At 43.1% G+C, this 24,187-nt stretch overlaps 1 protein-coding gene across 5 annotated transcripts in view; it reads right to left on the bottom strand.

The window, feature by feature from the left end:
- The window catches only part of FOXN3 (forkhead box N3), a 406,233-nt gene that overhangs the window by 132,141 nt on the left and 249,905 nt on the right, over window positions 1–24,187 (bottom strand). The window lies entirely within an intron of this gene.

The following is a 24,187-nucleotide window of genomic DNA, read 5'->3' as shown; positions in this document are numbered from 1 at the left end:
CAAACATTTAGAGAAGAGCTAACACCTATCCTTCTCAAACTCTTCCAAAATACAGCAGAGGGAGGAACACTCCGAAACGCATTCTACGAGACCACCATCACCCTGATACCAAAACCACACAAAGACGTCACAAAGAAAGAAAACTACAGGCCAATATCACTGATGAACATAGATGCAAAAATCCTCAACAAAATACTAGCAAACAGAATCCAACAGCACATTAAAAGGATCATACACCATGATCAAGTGGGGTTTATCCCAGGAATGCAAGAATTCTTCAATATACGCAAATCAATCAATGTGATACACCATATTAACAAATAGAAGATCATATGATCATCCCAATAGATGCAGAAAAAGCTTTCGACAAAATTCAACACCCGTTCATGATAAAAACCCTCCAGAAAGTAGGCATAGAGGGAACTTACCTCAACATAATAAAGGCCATATATGACAAACCCACAGCCAACATCGTTCTCAGTGGTGAAAAACTGAAACCATTTCCTCTAAGATCAGGAACAAGACAAGGTTGCCCACTCTCACCACTATTATCCAACATAGTTTTGGAAGTTTTAGCCACAGCAATCAGAGAAGAAAAAGAAATAAAAGAAATCCAAATCGGAAAAGAAGAAGTAAAGCTGTCACTGTTTGTAGATGACATGATTCTATACATAGAGAATCCTATAGACTCTACCAGAAAACTACCAGAGCTAATCAATGAATTTGGTAAAGTAGCAGGATACAAAATTAATGCACAGAAATCTCTTGCATTCCTATACACTAATGATGAAAAATCTGAAAGAGAAATTAAGGAAGCACTCCCATTTACCATTGCAACAAAAAGAATAAGATACCTAGGAATAAACCTACCTAGGAGACAAAAGACCTGTATGCAGAAAAGTATAAGACAGTGATGAAAGAAATTAAAGATGATACAAATAGATGGAGAGATATACCATGTTCTTGGATTGGAAGAATCAACATTGTGAAAATGAGTATACTACCCAAAGCAATCTACAGATTCAATGCAATCCCTATCAAACTACCAATGACATTTTTCACAGAAATAGAACAAAAAATTTCACAATTTGTATGGAAACACAAAAGACCCCAAATCGCCAAAGCAATCTTGAGAAAGAAAAACGGAGCTGGAGGAATTAGGCTCCCTGACTTCAGACTATACTACAAAGCTACAGTAATCAAGACAGTATGGTACTGGCACAAAAACAGAAATATAGATCAATGGAACAGGATAGAAAGCCCAGAGATAAACCCACGCACATATGTTTGATAAAGGAGGCAAGAATATACAATGGAGAAAAGACAGCCTCTTCAATAAGTGGTGCTGGGAAAACTGGACAGCTACATGTAAAGGAATGAAATTAGAACAGTCCCTAACACCAGACACAAAAATAAACTCAAAATGGATTAAAGGCCTAAATGTAAGGTCAGACATTATAAAACTCTTAGAGGAAAACATAGGCAGAACACTCTATGACATAAATCACAGCAAGATCCTTTTTGACCCACCTCCTAGAGAAATGGAAATAAAAACAAAAATAAACAAATGGGACCTAATGAAACTTAAGCTCTTTTGCACAGCAAAGAAAACCATAAACAAGACAAAAAGACAACCCTCAGAATGGGAGAAAATATTTGCAAATGAAGCAACAGACAAAGGATTAACCTCCAAAATTTACAAGCAGCTCATGAAACTCAATACCAAAAAAACAAACAACCCAATCCAAAAATGGGCAGAAGACCTAAATCAACCTTTCTCCAAAGAAGACATACAGATTGCCAACAAACACATGAAAGAATGCTCAACATCACTAAATCATTAGAGAAATACAAATCAAAACTACAATGAGGTATCACCTCACACCAGTCAGAATGGTCATCATCAAAAAATCTACAAACAATAAATGCTGGAGAGGGTGTGGAGAAAAGGGAACCCTCTTGCACTGTTGGTGGGAATGTAAGTTGATACAGCCACTGTGGAGAACAGTATGGAGGTTCCTTAAAAAACTAAAAATAGAACTACAATACGACCCAGCAATCCCACTACTGGGCATATACGCTGAGAAAACCATAATTCAAAAAGAGTCATGTACCACAATGTTCATTGCAGCTCTATTTACAATAGCCAGGACATGGAAGCAACCTACGTGTCCATCGACAGATGAATGGATAAAGAAGATGTGGCACATATATTCAATGGAATATTACTCAGTCATAAAAAGAAATGAAAGTGAGTTATTTGTAGTGAAGTGGATGGACCTAGAGTCTGTCATACAGAGTGAAGTAAGTCAGAAGGAGAAAAACAAATACTGTAATGCTAACAGATATATATGGAATCTTAAAAAAAAAAAAAGGTTCTGAAGAACCTAGGGGCAGGACAGGAATAAAACGCAGACATAGACAATGGACTTGAGGACACGGGGAGGGGGAAGGGTAAGCTGGGACGAAGTGAAAGAGTGGCATGGACATATATACACTACCAAATGTAACATAGATAGCTAGTGGGAAGCAGCCGCATAGCACAGGGAGATCAGCTCAGTGCTTTGTGACCACTTAGAGGGGTGGGATAGGGAGGTTGGGAGGGAGATGCAAGAGGGAGGAGATATGGGGATATATGTAGATATATAGCTGATTCACTTTGTTATAAAGCAAAATTAACACACCATTGCAAAGCAATTATACTCCAATAAAGATGTTAAAAAAAAAAAAAATCTGGGATCTCAAACAGGGTTCTCTCCTGAACCCTCATCTGCTGTCATCCATTCCTGCCAACCCCTTCTTTCAAAAATCTCTGACAATTTCCCTTCCTTTGTGTTTCTACTCTACTGTGTCAACTCATATGCAGATGTTCCCACTAGCATCCTAATAGGTCTGCCCATCTCCAGTCTTTCCCCCAACCCCAGTTCTCCCTGCGTAATACCTTCGCTGTCCTCTCAGAGCACAGCACCTTCCTGAGCTCTCCCCTTGGTTTGCAAACTGTTCCCCAGGGAACCCCCAGGGGGTGCCTATAGTGCTGTCAGTGGTGGGCGTGGGGGACAGGTGTCTAGGTGAGGCCCTGCACCAATGTCAACAAAGCATCTCATACTATGTATAAAATAGATAACTAATGAGAACCTACTGTATAGCACAGGGAACTCTACTTAATGATCTGTGGTGACCTAAATGGGAAGGAAAGCCAAAAAACAGGGGATATATGTATACATATAGCTGATTCACTTTGCTGTACAGTAGAAACTAACACAACATTGTAAAGCAACTGTACTCCAATAAAAATTAATTTAAAAAAAAAAGCATCTCATTTTTCAGGTGTCTGACGTGTTGAGTTTCCACATAATTTTTCATTTGAAGAGCTTGATGGTTATAAAAGTGGATGAAAACCAGTAGCTTATAGGGCAGAGTTAAGTCCAATAGGTTCTCTGCCCCTAAGAGGCCTTTCTATTCCTTCTCAACATGTTTCCCCTGCTCCCCAACATACCACCTGAGGCAGGTCTCCAGAACACACTCGTATCCTATATATTTCTATGACCCATTCAAGCCAATTTGAAACAGGAGGGAAGGGGGCAGGGAACAACCTTTAAAAGAATGACACAGCCACTGAGGACACAACATCAACTGGTTAGAACCAACTAGGTCCAAGATGCTGGAAGATTCGACTTCCAGTGGACCTTGAGCCTCATTATATGCTCATTGTAATACATCAGCATATGCTAAATGACACACCCACCAGTGCCATGACAGTTCTGAGGCTAAGCATAAAAGGTCAAAAAGTGGGTGGTGGCACAATTCCTGGAAATCTCCACCCCTTCTCCACAATATCAATAGTTGGAACAATTCTCCCACTCATTAGCCTGTGAAATTACCCTGCCCGTAAAAACTAACCACCCCATATTTCGGGGCCTCTCACCTTCTGAGATGGCTCACACTCTGTCTGTGGAGTGTGCTTGTCCCATGGCCGCTCTCACTTTCCAAGACGACCCCATGCCCTGGAGCCGCTCTCACCTTTCGAGACAGACCCCATTCTGTCTATGGAATGTGTTTCTCTCTAAATAAATCCACTTCTTACCTATCACTTTGTTTCTCACTGAATTCCTTCTGTGAGGGGACATAAAAGAACCTGAGTTTCATTAATTCCTGAGACCAGGTGTGTGATCTCAATTAAAAGACACTGGGTTCAAGTCCCAATCTGGGTTGTGTGGTTTCAAATTCTGTTCCCCTCTGCTGAAATGCCCTGCTCCCATGTTCTCTTTGCCTATTCAACTCCCATCCATCCTTTATGGTTCAACTCAAATCCCGGATCTCTTTCTGGTCACTCCCACACTGGAACCTCTCCCCACTCTGAATTTGGTAATTCCTGTATAGTACAGTCTATCTGGTAATTCCTGTATAGTGCAGTTAATTTGGCAGCTGATCGTACTATGTGATATTTCCTGATCTGATGTCTTACACCTTTAATTCACTTTCCATAGGTGTGTGTCTTACCTTTCCAAAGGGCAGAAACCCCATGTAGGCAGAGACTAAAGGTGACTCCCCTTCTAGAATTTAGCCAAGTTCACTGTACACAAAAATTGTTGCTATTTTTCTACTAAGTGATGGTGTAAAATAGCAGAAATGCTACCTGCATATCATAAACAGAATTATTTCACACAGTAGGATTTCTAAAAAATTCTCTTAGTAGACATAATTCTCTTACAAAGGAACTAGCCTATATAGTAACATTCCTTCTTCCACTATCATCATCTCAGATAAAAACTTAAAAATCTTTAAAATTGGAAACAAAATTATAAATCTCATCTTTGATGGTAAGTAATATGTGAGGTAATTTGGATTACTCTTTTCTGTGATTTTTTGATTACTTAGGAATATATAAATAACTAGATAAGTACATGTATATTTTTGATAATATGGAATGCATGTTTGAGTATACTGAAGAAATTCTGCCTGAAGCCAGGGCTACAATTTTAGATGCATACAGCTCATGATACATCTTATGAACAGATGCAAAGGTGTTTATCATTATCTTTGTGCTACACAGTTTCTAATTTTACATATGAAAACCAAGGCATCATTCAGCATAAAGTACATTATTTGCATGATATATTTGCATTTGTAAAACACCCACATTTACTTTTACTGCTTAATGGGCCTGGTTAAAATGGGCCACACTATATAAATGGAGCACACTGGTTCCCAACTCAATGGTGCTGATAAGAAAACGACTCCTTTTAGATGCAAATGAACCTACTAATCACAATTAAAATGGTGGAGTTGAGGAAAGCTGAGCAGCTGTTCCAAGAGCTACAAGTCTAGGGCCAGTTTGGTTCCAGCTTAATCTCAGGAGCAGCCTGGGACTCCCCAGAGGACATCTGCCCAGGGGCCAATGGGATAAACTTAGCTTTTTCAAAGGTAACGGTTGGGAGAGGTTAGAGGTAGCTCCCGAATCTGGGCTGACTGTGCAACTGTGGTCATCCGCCCAGTTCAAAGGACATAAGTGGTGCAGAAGGGAGGAGGATTGCATTTGTAAGACTCACAGAGGAAAGGCAAGACACAAAAAATTAAGTAACTGAGGCATCCCTCTGAAACGGTGTAGTCGCTATGGAAAACGGTGTGGTGGTTCCTCAAACAATTACACATAGAATTACCACAGGATCCAGTCCACTTCTGGGACTATACTCAAAAGAACTGAAAGCAGGAACTCAAAGAGTTGCTTGTACCCCCATGTTCACAGCAGCATTATTCACAATAGGTAAAGAGCAGAAGCGACCAGAGTGTCCATCGTTGCATGAATGGATAAAGAGTATCTGGTAAATACATACAATGGACTATTATTCAGTCTTAAAAGAAGAAAGAAATTCCAACACATACTATAACACAGATGAACCTTGAGGACATTAAGTGAAATAAGCCTGTCACAAAAAGACAAATACTGTATGATTCTGCTTACATAAGGTACCTAGAGTAGTCAAATTCATGAAAGGCAGAAAGTAGAATGGTGGTTGCCAGGGTCTGCGGGGAGGAGGGAATGGGGCGTTGCTGTTTCATGGTTACAGAGTTTCAGTTTTGCAAGATGAAGTTAGTTCTGGAGATGGATGGTGGGGATGACTGCACCACAATGTGGATGTACTTAATGCCACTGAGCTGTACACTTAAAAATAGTTAAGATGATAAATTAATATTATGTGGTTTTTTTCTATAACTAATGAGAACCTACTACATATAGCACAGGGAACTCTACTCAGTGCTCTGTGGTGACCTAAATGGGAAGGAAATCCAAAGAAGAGGGTATATATGTATACGTGTAACTGATTCACTTTGCTGTACAGTAGAAACTAACACAACGTTGTAAAGCAACTGTACTCCAATAAAAATTTAAAAAACTAAAAATAAAAAAAAAATAGGGGGCTTCCCTGGTGGCGCAGTGGTTGAGAATCCGCCTGCCAATGCAGGGGACACGGGTTCGAGTCCTGGTCTGGGAAGATCCCTCACGCCGCGGAGCGACTGGGCCCGTGAGCCACGACTACTGCGCCTGCGCGTCTGGAGCCTGTGCTCCGCAACAAGAGAGGCCGCGACAGTGAGAGGCCCGCGCACCGCGATGAAGAGTGGCCCCCGCTCGCCGCAACTAGAGAAAGCCCTCGCGCAGAGACGAAGACCCAGCACGGCCAAAAATAAATAAATAAATAAATAAAATTTAAAAGCCCTCTAAAGTACTTAATGAAAATAAATTGAAAAAAAAAATAGTAGCTAACTAGCTAGCTAGATAAGTAAATAAATATGCAGCCACTCCCTAATGGCCAGCCAGACACTCATGTAGGGCAGGTGGAGCTTCAGCTCCTCTGGGCCAAGGCTCTGGCAATAGGAGCTGGGTTGCCCACCTTCCTTTCTCTGACTCATCCATTCATTGAATAACATGTCTTTACACCTGCTATGGGGACACAGCAATGAAGAAACTCTCCTGTCCTCCAAGAGACAGGGCCATGGCTGGCTAAATAGATAAAATAAAGAATCCGTGGTTGTTCAGAGAATGACACACAGCTCTGGACGCTACTGCCCTTGGGTCCCTCAATTACTAAGCTATGAATCTGGACACTTAGCACCTTCTGGACAACAACCCTCTTGCTGGGCAGAAACCATGGACAATTCCTCTCTTCCATGAGGCCTACCCTGATTTGATCTGTCTCTGTCCCTTGTGCGAAGCCCGGCAGCCCCGCCATCAACACACAGACTTCAACACCAACTGTCTTGCCAGCTCTCCAGCTGCCTCCCCGGGGAAACTACAGACCCTCCAAAAGTGTCATCCATCTTGCTGGGTGCTCAGCACAGGGCATGGTACCTAGTACCTGCTCAGTAAACACTGACTATTATCCCAGCCCAGAGAGCAGCCCCTCAATATACCCTTAGGTACGTTCCTGGGGGGTTGAAACCTGGAGGCTTTGTCATGGAATTTCTCTATCTCAGGGTCACTGCCCATGAATACAGACACCAAGACCCTTCAAGGAGCAGCCTGTGTGAGGATGGCAGGTCTGGGATGCAGTGACCTAGGGTGGCACAGGGACAGTGTGGCCCTCTGGCCATGTTGGGCTGCAGGGGCGTCGAGACTGAGGAACCCCAGCCCTTCTCTCTTCCCTTGGCAGCGGTTTTGTGGCGATCTTGAACAATTGTGCAAAGAGGCTCCAGCTTAACAGGTGGAACCAGCTGGGGACCTGAAACAGGATCATGTAGTTGGAGACAAGTGACCTTTCCCCAAAATCCACTCCTTTAAGAGGATCACCTCTTGAGCGAAAATATCATTTTCTTTTGAACTCAATATCATTTTGCCTTGAAATCCTTGGGCCATCGCCCGTCACCAAGAAGCAGGAAGGGTCGGCCACACTCCTATCTTCCGTCCCAGGACTGAAGGGTTGTTTTGAGGCTGTCACAAACATGCACTGCACAATACAGATAATGTTAATAACGTTACCCGTCACTATTCCATTGCACTAATACAGCTTTCAGGGAAAAACCTCAGCAACAGAGACAAAAGTCACTATGACCTATTTATCTTTCAGGCTTGTGGAGGTCAAGAGATATAAATGTTTAGTCGAAGTTTTGGACACCGTTTGATTCCCAGTACTCCCTACAATGCTGAAAACTGGTCACAGACAAGAAAATGACCTATTTGTGGCAAAGCTGTGGTTTACCTTGACAATTCATTTCCTCCCTTTGAGAGCCAGTCCCACCCCCGGGCTCCACCAAGAAGATGAGAGACATAAATGCTGATTTTGGAAAGCTGATGCTATAGAGCTGGACATCTCCATCTACACGTTCCATCAAGGATACCAAATGCAGGCGTTCAAATGCTGAAGTTGTACATAACAGAAGTTGTTTTCTTTCTTTCTTTCTTTCTTTTTTAAAAATATTTCTCCTATGGTTTATTGGATCTAGTTATGGTTGGCTTTGAAGTGACAAAAAGCAATTTTCCATTTCCAAAAGGTAATCTCTTACATCTGCCAAGGCAACAAATATTGTGATTGGCATCAGCATCTAAACTATGCCTTTGTCCTAATACTTCCACCTGAGCATAAAGAAGAGCTGGCTCTACCTTCAAAGATGCCCCCTCCACTCCTTCCTCTCCCCGCGATCCCTCGCCACCTCCCTCACCACCTGCACCAAGCCAGGACTTGCCCGTGACTCTCTTATTCTCAAATCGTCCCATGTGTACCCTGAGCCCCACTCAGGAAAACCAGAGAAGAAATGACCGGAAAACCCAAGTGGACTGGTCCTCTTCCCACACCACGTGGGCTAGAGCTTATATAACTGATTCTTCACCTAAAACGTCACACCCATTTGATTCTTCTAGAAAACCTACAGAAACATCCATTCCTCTCCTTAAAAGACAATGAAGCAGTCAGGGAGTTTGGGATTGACATGGACACACTGCTGCTATATTTAAAATGGATAACCAACAAGGACCTAGTGTACAGCACAGGGAACTCTGCTCAATATTATGTAACAACCTAAATGGGAAAAGAATTTGAAAAAGAATAGATACATGTATATGGATAACTGAATCACTTTGCCGTACACCTGAAACTAACACAACATTGTTAACCAACTGTACTCCAATATAAAATAAAAAGTTAAAAAAAGAAAAGACAATAAAGCAAATAATGTTGCTAAACTTCCTTAACAGTATTAAAGTCAAGGAGAATATAGTTTCAGAACAGTAATGTTACTTCTTGGCCACAGTTACAGAGATGGGGTTGTGAGGACTGCGCTTTACACAATTCCATGGTACATGGTGACAGTTGGGAACATTTCTTCCTGGGTAAAAACAGTCAGTGTAGCTGTGTGAGAGGTTTTTGGTTTTGCTTTGTTTTGTTCTGGACTTCCCTCTTCTTTGACTTACCACAACATAAGTGAAGCCTGAAGCATATTCAGGAAACCCTTAGCTTCCTGAAAACTCTGGGAGAACTCGACTCCCACGTGTAGACCGTGCTTCCTGGTGCCTGGCCATCATGCTCGCCCGGGAGTGTCCACTGATCACACACAGCACACGCTTCACGTCCGAGGCTCACAGCATCCTCATGGGTGCCACCTGGCCTGAGAGCTCCTGAAGGACACGAGTCACGCCCCTGACTCGCTCGCAGAGCCTAGCACTAAATCTCGCTGGAAGAGGTCTTCCCACGGTGTTACCTCTGCACCTTCCACTGCCCTCCTTTCAAGGCAAAGCCCCACGGAGTCACGTGCCACCCAGTTTCAGGACCACTGTCCCAGGCTTAGCCTTTCCTGGGACAATGCTTTACGTTTAGGGCATCCTTATCACACGTATGTTAAATAAATTGCCACCACTTCATCTCCGCAGATGTACGGACTTTCATTAGCAGTGACTCCATTGACTTTTTGTGAAAGTCAGTCAATCGTGTGTTCAAAACCACTCCCTGGGCTCCCTGTGGGTTGTGTCACTCCCAATTTTCCTAGCTCTAAGCGACTGGCTCAACCTGCTCCGGCTTCGTCTCCTACCATCCCTTGTCTTGTTTTTGCTTGTTTGTGTTTATTTGTTTATATTTTTTTGGTTTTCGCTCTGGCAACACCAAGTTGCTCATGGGCTCCCAAACACACCGGAATGCCTCTCACCTCTGTCTTTGCTCACTCAGCTGCCACGCTCGTAACACCTCTCCCTCTATTGTCCTCTTTGCAAACTCTGACGCGTTCTCGAAAATTCTGCTCTTCCGATATCTCCTTCTTGCCTTCACCCATGTCCGGAGCACATCCGGCTCTCCCATGCTGTTCTCTCCAGGTATCACCCTGTATTGTAATCTATTTGTTTATGCGGCTAGACCATGAACTCTGGGAGGATGACGACAACTCTTCTTTGAGTCTAAATTTCTCAGTAGCTGGCACGGAGCAGGTGTTCAATAAATGTCTGCTGAAAAAAACTAGCCTGATGAAGTCTACAGAGCTGGTATCAGGATCCTCATTTTGCAGCTAAGGACACAATTCAGAAAGGTGAGATCACGAGGGTCCTGCAGCTAGTAAGTGACGCATGTTCTTTCCACTCTACCATGATGTTGATATAACCCAACTCTCATTTCCTGTCATCTCTTGAGTTTTGTGACCTACAGGAAATAAAAGTTTACTGGATGCTTCTGGGCATCTATACATCGCCTTCTTTTCAGAATGGACACCTAGGAGGACAGTCCTATAATTCACCATTATCAGTGCATCTAGTTTAACTCAGAGCCCAGGCAGCCAAGCGCTAAATTAACGTTACTCTTCTCTGCAGAGGTGATGGGGCTCTGAACAGGCACAAGACGCCTGCATAACTTTGAAGAAGAGATTTACACACCTCTTTGTCTCCCATAGAAATGGACTCAAGAGCTGCAGCAGTGCATAAATGATCCTTTCTTTCCACTGTTTATAGTTGAAAGCAGCCGTTTTCAGCTTCTTGCCGGTGATCACTCCACTAAAAATAGCTTTGATGCTGTCACATGCAAACTTGAGCAGAACCTGAAAGCATTCCCCTTTTAGTTCTGAGCAGGTTCAACTTTAAAAGAGAGGCAGCTGTTAACATACTCCAGCGTGTTTACATGATGCTGAAGTAGTTTGGCTTGTAGTGAAAAAAAGAAAAAAAAAAAACACACTAAAAAGGGACAGAAATGGGTTTGCAGCCTCTGGTGACAACACTTCTTTCTGCTGAACTGGAGCCCCGGGAGAACACTGGGGTTGGCAGGGAAAATCCAAAATGCCCAGCTTCAAGGGGAAACTGACTGAAGCACAACCGTGGAGAAGACAGGAGAGAGACTGCTTCCTACGATGTGAGATTCCCGACTCTGCTTGAGGTAGGGGTGCGGAGGTGGCCAAGAAAATGGTACTTTTAGAGAAGAGAACTTATAAAGGAGGGGTACTTTTCTATCTTGTAGAGAACATCAAAGAGCTGTTTTTAAAAATCAAGGAAACAAAGAATGAAACATATTCAACACCTTGGCCATTCCTTGGATGCCTCATGTTGGTTCACTGGGCAACTGGACCTCTCTGGATGTTTTCAGAAAGCCAGACCCAAACTGAAGGCAAAGCAGAGCATGGGCTTGGGAACGAGAGGAAACCTGAACTTTCATCCCAGCTCCTCCCCTTCTGGCCCAAAGGACCTGCTGTGTCTTCCCTATCTTCCACCCAGGGTACGAGGATTAAGTGAGAAAATGTACGCCGAAGTGCCTGGTGGGGTGGGTGACCCCTAACAGACAATCAACAGTGTCCTTTAGAAACATGTGACCAGAAGAAAGAGTGTCTGGGGTCAAGTCTGGAATACAAGCAGTTTCATTAAAAAAAAAAAAAAAAGCATCCACCAAATAAATTGTGGTTTTTTCTTCCTTCTTAATTCTAATGTCCAAAGGATGACTCACACCATATTTGCTTATGAAGTGAGAATTCATTTTCCAAGGGTTTTGTCCTAGAAAATTTGCACGGAGCCTGGCTGAGCTGCAGGGGGACAAGGGCTCTGGCCGCCACAGGACTTATCACAGGTGCTGGGTGCTCCCTGCGGGCCACTAGGAGACGGAGACCAAGGTCAAGGATGGCGAAGTGGTGGCACCTGCCCGTGAGCCAGGGTCCTCACTTGGGACCCTTATGCTGGAACTCCACATACATTTCACAACCCATAATTTAACAAAAACCTCAGATCATTTTATGGAGACCTGGAGAAAACAACGCCTCTATTACATCACCGTCCCATTCTATGAGCTTCGGTGCTGTGAGTAGACGTCTGACTCAAGCACAAGAATGAACAGGCTCCCTAAACACACTACAAATTTTAGCTGCACCTCAAGGTTATATTAGTGGAGGAATTTATCACCTAAGTTGCATGTATTTGAACAACAGAACAGACTTTATATACTGCTGTATCTTTAACACTCATTTTTGGGTTAACAAGACAAAAGAATTTACAGTTACTGCCAAGGGCTTGCTGGCAGCTAATATCGCCCCCCCCATTAGCCGTTGCCTAGCAACAGTCAAGCATGCTTCCTCCCAAATCAGGAGGAACCACTGCTAAATCTAGACTAATTACAAAATGGGACACATATTTAAAAGCTTTATATTTATTAAGGATTTGGGGAGGGCATCCTAATAAGAATGATTTCTATTAAACAAATTTAACTAAATACAACACAAATCTGTCTTTGCTTCGTTGTCCCACGTTATGCAGATCATTTTAGGAAAACTGGATGTTTTTGCATCTTTCCTAATTTCTCCAAAGATTGTACTAAACAAAACCATGTGCTTTTTATTTATTTATTTTTTATACAGCAGGTTCTTATTAGTTATCTATTTTACACATCAGTGTATACATGTCAATCCCAATCTCCCAATTCATCACATCACCACCACCCACCCCCTTTCCCCCCTTGGTGTCCATACATTTGTTCTCTACATCTGTGTCTCACCACGTGCTTATACTTTGTAGAAGCACGTCTTTTGCTTACTACTCTAAGAATAAGGATGAAATGAAGCGCCAGAGACACCTAAGCCTTTTAAGATATACATATCTGCAAAGAAATTAGGAGGCTACCATCACAATTCTCACAACTCTTACAGAGATATCTGGATGGAAAGCTCAGCAGCTTCCTACCTTCATTTCCTACCTTTGTCTGTATTCTCGATTCCCTCTATTACAAGAGCCACTCAGAGTTCTCTGCGTGGAGAACGAGTCCAGAGTTTTTTCAGAGTCCACAATGCTGGCCTCCCTGCCGTAAAGGCTATTTTGCTGGCAAAGTTCTGAGCAATCAAAGTTCTAAAGTCAAGAGACCTGGCTTCATCCCCTAGAGTGGAGGCAGGAGGATCAGGAGAGCCCAAAACACACACACATATGCATGCACGCACGCGCACGCATGCACACACACGCGCACACGCATGAGCACCAAAGAGTTTGGCCCCCTTTCACATGCAAATGTAAAAGGATTTCATATGTAGGAATATTCTCCCCAAAAGACAAGACACCAACCTCAAAGGCAGTATAGGAACTGAACAGGGGTCTGCAAACTATGGGCCAAACCGTACTGCCCCAGAGGTAAGAATGGCGTTTACATTTTTAAGTGGTTGAAATAAAAAATGAAATATGAAATCCAAATTGCAGGTCCTTCACTTATGTGTATGTCTGTTTCGTGTTAATATTCAGTATTTGGCCCTTTACAATGAAAGCCTGCAGATCTCTGAAGTGGAATAAAGACCAGGGACATTTTAGTTCTTGAAAAAGAAATTGATTTTGGATTAAATTTTAACGTGACCAAAACAAAGCAAATGAGCCATTTCCCACCAAATGGCCTTGAGTCCGGGCTGCTTCGTGAAGGCACTACCAAAATTTCCAGAAAACAGTTCCTGTGGAATGCTAATTAAATTTAATCATCGTTACTTGGAATCTTTTTGACTTCAGCTAACCAACCCTCCCTCCCCTACCACACACACAAATTCTCTTCAAAATGTTTTTCTTACTTAGATTGTTTCTCCTATATCTTGTTATTAGTGGAACAATCTGAGTAACTCATCAGATGGTCTATGTAAATCTACACCATTTTCTAAACGGAAATAATTTTATTATTAAAAACAAACATGAGTACTGTTTCTAGGTCTGAGGAGAATATGGAATTAATTATATTTTGTGTGTAAATAAGCCTGCCCACCAGATAATGCTGCATGGTCCATGAACTTTGTTAGAAAGTGCTGATCCAGATTAAAACATGGATATGCTGCTTCACTCAAGTCTGAAACAGCCCAAGGACTCTTCGCTTTTGCTACCCTCTCCCTTGGGTTCTCCATTTACCAAGCCACAGTATTTCCTTGAAGCTCACTGGCAGCCTGCACTTCTGTTTATACTTCAGAGACACATGTTTTGCATCATATTACAGCCCACGGTTTTTGTACAACCGTGGTTTTCACCATCTAACCATCCTTCCAAATTCCACTATCAACCAAAGCTTAGGAAAAGTGCCAATCTTCCAAGCCTCCCAGAATCACTTACAATAAACCCTAAAGCAATCTTCCATTAATCAAAACGCAAGTGTGTGCCACATAGAAGCAACTTTTGGACACTCCGCACCTGACATAAGAAAGAGGAAAGATCTTCAAGTTTGGTCACTATTTAAGACAACGACAATTTTGGAAGAAGAGCACAAGAATAATTATCAAAATAAAAATTGTATTTATGCCCCTGATCCAGAATTAGCTCTTCTAAAATGAACTTGAATCTTCTGGAATTACCTCAGGTTGTGCTACACTGTTCTCTGCAGATGGACACAGTTGTAGGGCCACGAAGGCCCACAGTTTTCTCTGAAAATAATCCTAGTATTTTCAGGCTGAAGTGGGTAATATGTGTGACTGGGGACACCTGGTGAACCTGGTGGTCGGCTGGCGCTTCTGGCCCACACTCTCCTCAGGAAAATGCCCTCCTCGGCACACGGAGCCAGGGTGGTCATGCTTCACATCAATGGCCGTGGCTGACTGGGCCGGGGTAGAACCTGACCCAGGTTCTGGGTCTAAGGGACATCAGTTTTAGGTGACCCTTAATCTACTTGGCCTAGCTCAAAACGAGGAGCTGAGCCATTCAGAGTCCTCAGGCCTGGAATTATAAGAATAGAGGCAGAAGTACACACACATATATATTAAGCTTGTTAATGTGATGGATGATACCGATTTTTGAATGCTGAACCACTGTTGCATACCTAGAATAAATCCCACTTGGCCATGGTTTATAGTTCTTTTTATACATAGTTGGATTTTATTTGCTAATATTTTGTTAAGGATTTTTGCACCTATGTTCATGAGTGATACTTGTCTGTAATTTCCTTTTCTTGTGATATCTTCATCCATCTTTGGTATTAAGGTAATGCTGGCCTCAGAACGAGTTATGAAGTAGTTCCTCTGCTTCTATCTTCTGAAAAAGACTGGCATGAATTAGTATAATTTCTTTCTTAAATGTTTGATAGAATTCATCAGTGAGCCCATCTGGGCCTGGGGTTCTCTGTTTGAGAAGGTTATTAGTTATTGATGCAACTTCTTTAATAGACCGAGGCCTATTCAGATTGTCTATTTCAGATTGTCTATTTCTTCCTGTGTGAGCTTTGGCAGATTGTATCTTTCAGGGAATTGGTCCATTTAATCTGGGTTATAAAATTTGTGGGCAAAAAGTTATCCATAATACTCCTTTATGATCCTTTTTAATTTCCATGGGATCTGTAGTGATGTTCTTTCTTTCATTTCTAATATTACTAATTTGCATCCTCTCTTTGTTCTTCTTCGTTAGCCTGGCTAGAGGCTTCTCAATTTTATTGATCTATTCAAAGAACCAGCTTTTGGTTTTAGTGATTTTTCTCTACTGATTTTCTGTTTTCAACTTCATTGATTTCTGCCCTCATCTTTTTTCTTCTGCTTACTTTGGATTTAATCTTCTCTTCTTTTTCTCGTTTCCTAAGGTGGAAACTTAGATTACTGATTTTAGATCTTTCTTCTTTTCTAGTATATCCTTTTGATGTTGTAAATTTCCATCTAAGCACTGCTTTCACTGCATCCCACAAATTTTGATAAGTTGTGCTTTCATTTTCACTTAGTTCAAAATACTTTACAATTTCTCTATTCTGTTTTAAAATTTCTCTTAAGAGTTCCTCTTTGACTTGCGTTAGCCATCAGTGTGTTGTTTTTTTTTGTTTGTTTGTTTTTTTAATTATTTTTGGCTGTGTTGGGTCTTCGTTTCTGTGTGAGGGCTTTCTCTAGTTGTGGTGAGCGGGGGCCACTCTTCATCGCGGTGCGTGGGCCTCTCACTGTCGCGGCCTCTCTTGTTGCAGAGCACAGGCTCCAGACGCGCAGGCTCAGCAGCTGTGGCTCACGGGCCCAGCCGCTCCGCGGCATGCGGGACCCTCCCAGACCAGGGCTCGAACCCGTGTCCCCTGCATTGGCAGGCAGATTCTCAACCACTGCGCCACCAGGGAAGCCCCCAGTGTGTTGTTTAATCTCCACATAGTTTGGCATTTTCCAGTTATCTATCTTGGTGAGCATTCCATGTGAGTTTGAGAAGAACGTGTCACCTGGTATTGTTGGATGAATTAGTCTATGGATGTCCATTATATCCAGGTGGTTGATGGTGCTGCTGAGTTCAACTCTGTCCTCACTGATTTTCTGCCTCCTGGATCAGTCCATTTCTGAGAAAGAGGTGTTGAAGTCTCCAACTATAACAGTGGATTTATCTATTTCCCTTTGCAATTCTACTAGCTTTTGCCTCACATAGTTTGACACTCTGTTGCTAGGCACAGACACGTTAAAATTACGTCTTCTTGTAGAACTGACCCATTTATCATTATGTAATGCCCTTCTTTATCCCTGATAATCTTCTTTGCTTTGAAGTCTGCTTTGTCTGAAATTAATATAGTTACTCCTGCTTTCTTTCCGTACATTTTCCTCCATCTATTTACCTTTAATCTATGTGTGTCTTTATATTTAAAGTGGGTTTCTTGCAGACAACACGTCGTTGGGTCTTGTTTCTTAATTCACTCTGCCATTATCTGCCTTTTCATTGGTGCATTCACACTACTGACATTCAAAGTGATTATTGATACAGTTGGATTAATATCTAGCCTATTGGTTAGTGTTTTCTATTCACTGCCCTTGTTCTTTGTTCTTGTTTTTGTCTTCCACTTTTTTCCTGCTTTTTGAGGTTTTAATGGAATGCTTTATATAATACCACCTTCTCTCTTCTTTTAGCATATCAGTTACACTTCTTTTTTTTTTACTTTTTAAATGGTTGTCCTTTGCTCCTTATATTTAAGAGCCCAAACTAAAAGACCAGGTTTGAGGCCCTCCCTCCAATTTCACCCCTTATAAGCCCTTGGGCCTCACTAGGCCTTCTCCTCTGATAAGTGTAAGGGTTGGACTTGCATTCTCTATAGCCACTTTGGACTCACATTCTGGAACTCCATTCCTGTGCTTTTCAAAGGGCACCTAGCACCACCACTTCACGTTACAGTCTAGAAAACTGATTGGGAGAGGTTTTGCATAGCCCTGCACTGATAAGGAGCAGAGGGAAATGAGGTCACTGCTGTTTCCATTACATAGGCTGCCTCTGTTATTAGACTTAAAATTTTATTTTAAAAGGGTAGGGGGAATTCCATTAAAAAGTTCATGCTTTAAGCAAAGGAAAAGGAATTTAAGTAACACCTTCATTAACTGGGCACAGCTAACCATTTCAGTAACAGCAAAACCCAAGCAAGAGTGGGGAGGAGATGCACTTTGGCCAAGGGTCAGGGTGGGCTCACTGGCAGTCTGCCTCCTGGGTGTGCCATCTACCCCCCTGCAGCCAGCGGATGCTGGGTCCTCGGAGAGTGAGTCCCACAGCAGTGCTGAGGAACCATTTTCTGGCTTAATACTGAAACGGCAGGCTGGAAGCTCACCTCACTCATTAAAAAGACAGGAACCCAAAAAAAAAAAAAAAAAAAAAAAAAAAAAAAAAAAAAAAAAAAAAAGACAGGAACCCCACCAAGATCTGCCAAGAGTCACTGATGGCCCTGGCGTCCCCAGGCCCTGCAGATGGTCCACAGTCACAGAATTTACCTGAAAAGGGGATTCTCTTGTCTTCAAGTCACCAGACCCAGGGCAAGCCCTGTTCTCTAAACATAGTTCCCATTCCAAGCCTGATGTCACGAACTTTTTTTTTTTTTTTAACATTTTTATTGGAGTAGAATTGCTTTATAATGGTGTGTTAGTTTCTGCTTTATAACAAAGTGAATTAGCTATACATATACATATATCCCCATATCTCTTCCCTCTTGTGTCTCCCTCTCTCCCACCCCTCTAGGTGGTCACAAAGCACCGAGCTGATCTCCCTGTGCTATGAGGCTGCTTCCTACTAGCTATCGAGTTTACATTTGGTAGTGTATATATGTCCATGCCACTCTCTCACTGTGTCCCAGCTTACCCTTCCCCCTCCCATCATGAACTTTTCTCACCGTGAAAATAAAGCGCCATGAACGTGGATGTGGTAGGCATCTGCTGACATTCCTGGCCAGCCAGAATTTATTCCCTCTTCTTCCAGTAATCGCTCCCCAAATTGCCTTGGGTGCCAGCCCTCCCCTAGTGCAGGGTGAGCATAAGTCAAAAAAATGTACACCATCCCCTGCTACAGTTACTGGTCGTTAGGCGGATGGCAGTCAGACCCAAATTTTGGAGAAGGAGATCCTTTCTTTTTTCCACTGGCCTTGACCTTCAAGGATTCATGTCAGGTTGGGCAGCCATCTGCCTCCACGAGGTGAAAGCCTGACTGAGAATGGAACCGACACAGAGAAGAAAAGCCAAAGGGTGGAAAGTGAGGAACCATGACTATGTGACCCACGGAACAACCTCTGCCTGAAGCGAGACCTACTCTTGGACTCTATAGTCGCAGAAACCTAACAGATTTCCATTTGCTCTCAAGCCACTCCAAGTCAAATTTTCTCTCAATTGCACATTTAGTACCAACTGACACACCGATAATTCAGATGGAGATGAAGCTCAAAGTTCCTTCTCCCACTTCCTTTAAGAAAAGGCTCTGCCACGCAGATGAAGTTTACAGACAGGGCCGAAGAGAGAAATGTGCTTTCACTAGAGAAAAGTCACTGCTGGCACTCGAGCACCACAGACACCATTATTATCTGCTAACAAGAGAGTTTTACCTATTCTTATTTGGGGCTGGATGGCCTATAAATGTCCTAGACTTGACAACTCTTTAGTAAGCATCTAGCTGACAAGAGAAATCCTGCAAGTTTCCATCTTTAAAAATGAGCTGTATGGTAATTCAAAGAGTATAGCCCTAGCATAAGACTAGACAGAGAACTCAGTGAGAGTCTAGAAAGAGGACGAAGCGTTGGGACGAAACAAGTATACTATAAACGCAGCATTTCCAATCCCGGGGGTGAGGATCTGACACTAGTTCAAAGGCATCAAAAATGAGCATGAGGGGGCTTCCCTGGTGGCACAGTGGTTGAGAGTCTGCCTGATAATGCAGGGGACACAGGTTCGAGCCCTGGTCTGGGAAGATCCCACATGTCGCGGAGCAGCTGGGCCCGTGAGCCACAACTACTGAGCCTGAGCGTCTGGAGCCTGTGCTCCGCAACAAGAGGGGCCGCGACAGTGAGAGGCCCGCGCGCCGCGATGAAGAGTGGCCCCCACTCGCCGCAACTAGAGAAAGCCCTCGCACAGAAACGAAGACCCAACACAGCCAAAAATAAATAAATAAATTTAAAAAAAAAAAAAAAAAAAAAAGAGCATGAGAACTTAACGAAAAACTGGGCCTTGAGAAAAATACAGCTGGCCAAAAAAACATGGGGAAGGGTGTCCATCTCCGCAATAAGGAAAGAAAGGAAAATCAAGGCAAAAAATCTCTACCAGTTGGATTAGCAGGTATTTAAAAGATTGACAAGACTAAGGGATGGCAGAATAGTCTAAGTGTTGGCAGGACTATAAATTGATACAACTTGGGGAAGGGGTGGGGAGAGAAACTTGGATATACATGCATATCTAAAATGCCTATCTCTTTGGCCCAGCAATTCTGCTTCTAGGAGTTAATCAATATGCACCAGAGGCCGCTGATAAAGAGCCCAGGCCCTTGTATAGAACAGACCCTTCCAAATCCCACCCACCCCTTACTGACTGTGGAACACTAGGAAAGTTACTTACCGTCATTCAATTTTAGTTCTTCATTTGTAACACGGAGATAAGTGAGCACCTAGGCTGTTAAACATGCATTTAGGTACGTAGCACAGTCCAGACAGAAAGAAAGTGCCACGACTGTTACAAGCACTGGTGGTGATGTCCCGTCCACAGCCTCAGAACCAGGGGTTGCCCCCTCTTCTCCAGCCACTATGAGGGCTACACAAATAGCTCACACCCTGCACCTCCTCCAGAACTGCCCTTGGCTTAGGGCCACGAGAGGCCTTCGAGTTACAGGATAACAGCACCCCCAGACCAAAGAGGGGCAACTCTGCCAGGGTGATTACACTCCAATCGGGCAGAGGCTAAATTTGAGGACTTCTCTGCTCCGTTCCTTACTCATCCTGTTTCCCTCACTCCTTTTCCCCTGAGAACACCTTTTTAGTAAATTGCTTTTACCCAAATCCCCCTCTCGGGCTCTGCTTCTGCAGAATTCAGCCTAAGACCCAAATGTTATGATTTTTATTTCCAGGCAAGGGGGCAAAAGTGTAAGTCTCACCCTGCTTACTGAGGCACGGTTAGAATATCAAGAAATGGAAAACAATTTAAATGTCCAACCACAAATAGATAAATCTATACAAGGGCACATACACTATGCACGTAGTAAAAAAGAGTACTGCCTGTCAATATTAATTGACAAGAGAAGATGTATATGGCAGTGTGGAGTAAAAACGCACATTACAAAGTAGCGCCGTATGATCCCTTTATAAATATAGTTTGGGTGGGTAAAGGGATATGTTAAAAGATGTTCAACACTCACGTTCATAGCAGCATTATTCACAATAGCCAAGAGGTGTCAGTAACTCAAGTGTCCATTTACAAATGAATGGATTAACAAACAAGCTACATATACATATATTGATACATATATATAATGGAATATCATACAAAAAGAAATCCTGACACATGCTACAACGTGGATGAACCCCAAAGACAGTATGCTAAGTGAAGTAAGCCAGACTCACACAAAAAAGACAAATATTGTGTGATTCTATTCATATGAGATACCTAGAGTAGTCATATTCACAGAGATAGGAAGTAGAAGGTAGAATGGTGGTTGCCAACGGTCGGGGAGAGGGTGAAATAGGGAGCTGATGTTTAATGGGTATAGTGTCAGTTCTGCAAGACGAAAAAGTTCTGGAGACTGGTTGTACAACAATGTGTACATACCTGCTGCCACTGAACTTTACACTTAAAAATAGTTAAGACATGGGCTTCCCTGGTGGCGCAGTGGTTGAGAGTCTGCCTGATAATGCAGGGGACACGGGTCCGAGCCCTGGTCTGGGAGGATCCCACATGCCGCGGAGCAACTAGACCCGTGAGCCACAACTACTGAGCCTGCGCGTCTGGAGCCTGTGCTCCGCAACAAGAGAGGCCGAGATAGTGAGAGGCCCGCACACCGCGATGAAGAGTGGCCCCCGCTGGCCACAACTAGAGAAAGCCCTCGCACAGAAACGAAGACCCAATACAGCCAAAAATAAATAAATTAAAAAAAAAAAAAAAAAAGTTAAGACAGTGAATTTTATGTTATGTGCATTTTACCACGATTAAAATTTTTTTCATAAATATTAACAATCTGGAAATAAGGGTACTTTTATTGAGTTCTTTATACTCTTTCATTGTTTGACCATTCTCCATGAGTATGTACTAAGTTCATAATCAGAAAATACAAAAAAGCTACTTTAATTCTGGAAAAAGATAAATACACTTTGAAAAGATGGTATACCTCTACTACCCTAGGCCAGTAATCCATATAACTGAGGTTTCTAGTCTTTTAGTGTGTGTTTATTTTTAATAGTGTAGAAATTTCACTTTGGTCCCTTGTTTTGTCAGCTTCCTTTCATTTCTTATCTCACCACCACCAAAACAGCTTAAAAGCCATCAACAGTCATTGTTCTGGGGCTGATTAAAATGTCCAGGTTAATTATGTAAAAATTATTCCAAAAGAAAAAGTAAAGGTGCTTAAAAAAATTCCTCTTCCAGCTTTTCTTGATTTGTTCATTCAGTAAATATTTCTTAAGTGCTTAATAGATGCCTGGCAACATGCAAAGCCTTGGGGACACAGTGGTGCCCAGGATAAGCTCGGTCCCAGGCTCCCAGAGCTTACAACGTAACTGGCGGAGGCAGACATGAGACAGACGGGTTAATAGCGCTCCACTTGTGTTTCCATGCTAGGCTATGCATTCACATGCACGCACGGGTGCACACACACACACACACACATGCAGTCACCCAAGCCAGCTTTCACAGTCAACGATACTGATGTTATTAGCCAGCCTAGAACCTGCACAGTCCCCACCAAGGAGGGCTCTTGACTCCCACTGACCATTAACAGTCCAATTTGCTGAACCTGAGATATTGTCATAATATCAGACTGAAAGAATGGAAAATTCATTCTTGCTCAAATTTAATTCTTCCCTGCTTGCAGCAAAAGTCATCTCCCCAGTACTCATGCCCCAGATGCCTAGTCATCTTGAATTATTTCCCCAAATGCACTTAACAGAAGTTCTCTGATACCTGATCAGTCCCATCCCCTGTCACCTGGCTCAGCCAAACAAGTATCTTTGCTGCCCAGGGCCCAGCCTCATTCTAGGACCCGAAGACCATCCATCTTTCTGCTCCCTTCCCCTACTTATTCCAGATCCTACATCCAAACACCTACCTGACCTCAAAATCATCCCTTTGACTCCCGTCTCTTGGCAATATTTCTCTAATATTTGCTGAATACAATCTTTATTTATTTGCTTTTAGATCCACACGTATATGAACAATTGATTATTGACAAAATACAAAAGCAAATTAGCGGAGTAATTAATGATAGACTTCCACAAATGGTGCAGGAACAATTGAATACCCATACACAAAAACGTAAAATTTTATCTATACTCTACATCATGTGAATACAATCTTTAACATGAGCAAAAACCTGAAAAGATACAGAACTTAAAATAAGATGATGAGAACTGGGATGAAAGCAGATGTCATGGAGGCCATCAGCCCGCCCCTCCACGTGCCCAGTAGTTCAAGTCTCCTGGCACTAAACCCAACTAACGAGTCTGGGTGTCCAGAGTCCCAGGCAGTGTCCCTCCTTCTCACAGCCCCAGACTTTCATCCACTGCTCTGCTGTCGTCACAGCACTGTGAGGGCCACAGAGGACAGCTGCTGGCATTTCCTCAAGGATGCTCAAGAACGCTCAAGAACGGAAGAAAGACGCAACCCAGGCTCGGGACAGGCTGAGAAGACTGTGGGGGATTTTACATGTCATTTCGTCCGGACTATCTGCACGGGCTGCATTTGCTGTCAGCTTGGAGTTCCTTTTCAAGCACTGACGTCAGATTCGTGCTGATCCAGCTACACTCTCCTGGTGGGCCCTTTGGGACTGGGAGTACCCATCAATCTGTGAGCCAGATGGCTCGAGCCTTTGTAGTGTGGCTGGGCATAGAGAGAATGGTGCTAAGAGGGCCCACGTGGACCGGGAGCAGAGCATCTAATCCACTGACTGCACCCATCCCAGGAGACCATCCGGAGGAGAAAGGCAAAGAGAGCAGACAATAATACTGCTGAGGCAAAAAGAGCAGACAATAATACTGCTGCTTTCATTTCTGGAGAGACCCCAGCCAAACACCTTGATGCAAACTGCTGCAGCAAGAGCCGACAACCACCATGCTTTCCTGTATCCACACCCGCAGATGGGCCCTGCCAATGGTTCTGCCTTGGACTCACGGCTTGCTGTGGCCAACGGGACATTAGGAAATAGGACACCAGCAGAGACGGGAAAAGTCCTTGCATATTGGAGCAATATGTTCTCTCTTGTGGCTCGGAACCCTTCTGCCACCATGTGAATAAGCTTGGAATAGCTTCCTCAACGATGTGCGAGCCCATGGAGAGAGGCCCCCCGCTGTCCCTGTCATCCTAGCTGAGGTCCAAATACACAAGAGAGCCTAGGCAACACCACCCGGAACAGAGATGA

The sequence above is a fragment of the Eschrichtius robustus genome, chromosome 1 (genome assembly GCF_028021215.1).
Source record: "Eschrichtius robustus isolate mEscRob2 chromosome 1, mEscRob2.pri, whole genome shotgun sequence".
Classification (NCBI taxonomy): domain Eukaryota; kingdom Metazoa; phylum Chordata; class Mammalia; order Artiodactyla; family Eschrichtiidae; genus Eschrichtius; species Eschrichtius robustus.
This window is presented reverse-complemented; position numbering and strand designations above follow the sequence as displayed.